We start from the raw sequence: 1,073 nt of genomic DNA, 5'->3' as shown, positions 1-1,073 counted from the left end.
TAGTTTAGTAAAAATTCCAGAAATAAAGAAGCGAAAAGATATAATAGAAGAAGCTCATTCATCAGCAATAGGAGGTCATAAAGGCATAACAAAAACTTATAATCGAATTAGACAAAAATTTTACTGGGAAAATTTAAAATCAGAAATTCAAAACTATATTAAACAATGTTTACAATGTCAAATTAAAAAATTAGTTCGAGTAAAGACAAGACAACCAATGATAATAACAGACACTCCATATTCAGCCTTCGAAAAAATATCAATGGATATAGTAGGACCTTTACCTGAAACATCTAAAAGAAATTCCTATATATTAACTATTCAAGATCATTTAAGCAAATTTTCTCTCGCTATACCTTTAACATCTATATCCGCTAACCATGTGGCTAACGCATTATTAACACATTTTATTTGCACTTTTGGAGCCCCTAAGGCAATATTAACTGATCAAGGCAGCAATTTTATGAGTAATTTAATGAAAAAATTTGCAAAACAATTTAGAATTAAACAATATAGAACAACAGCATTTTATCCACAAGCAAATGGAGCTTTAGAAAGATCTCACTTGGTTTTAATTGAATATTTAAAACAATACGTAAATAAATTCACAGAATGGGATGAATTATTAGACTATGCTGCATTTTCATATAACACTAGTGTGCACGAATCAACTGGATATACTCCATATGAGTTGGTATTTGGTAAAATTGCCAGACAACCATCCAGTGAAATAGATAATGAATTAGAAAAAGAAAAAACATATGATAATTATTTAAAGAATTTAATGACTAAAATTTATGATTTACAAGAATTAGCTCGAGAAAATTTAATTGCTTCAAAAATAAAATCTAAAAAATATTATGATCAAAAACTAAATTCTCAAGAATTTCAAATAAATGATCAAATATTTCTTTTATGTGAACCAAAAAGAGGAAAATTTGGAGATCAATACTCTGGACCTCATTTAATAACAGACATATTACCAAATGGTAATATTAAACTTTTGTTTAAAGGAAAAGCAAAAATTGTACATCCAAATAAAATAAGAAAAATAAAGGATAAAACCAAAAAGC

The sequence above is a fragment of the Odontomachus brunneus genome, unplaced genomic scaffold (genome assembly GCF_010583005.1).
Source record: "Odontomachus brunneus isolate Ranch 3 - 2012 unplaced genomic scaffold, Obru_v1 Obru_scaffold_231, whole genome shotgun sequence".
Lineage (NCBI taxonomy): Eukaryota > Metazoa > Arthropoda > Insecta > Hymenoptera > Formicidae > Odontomachus > Odontomachus brunneus.
This window is presented reverse-complemented; position numbering follows the sequence as displayed.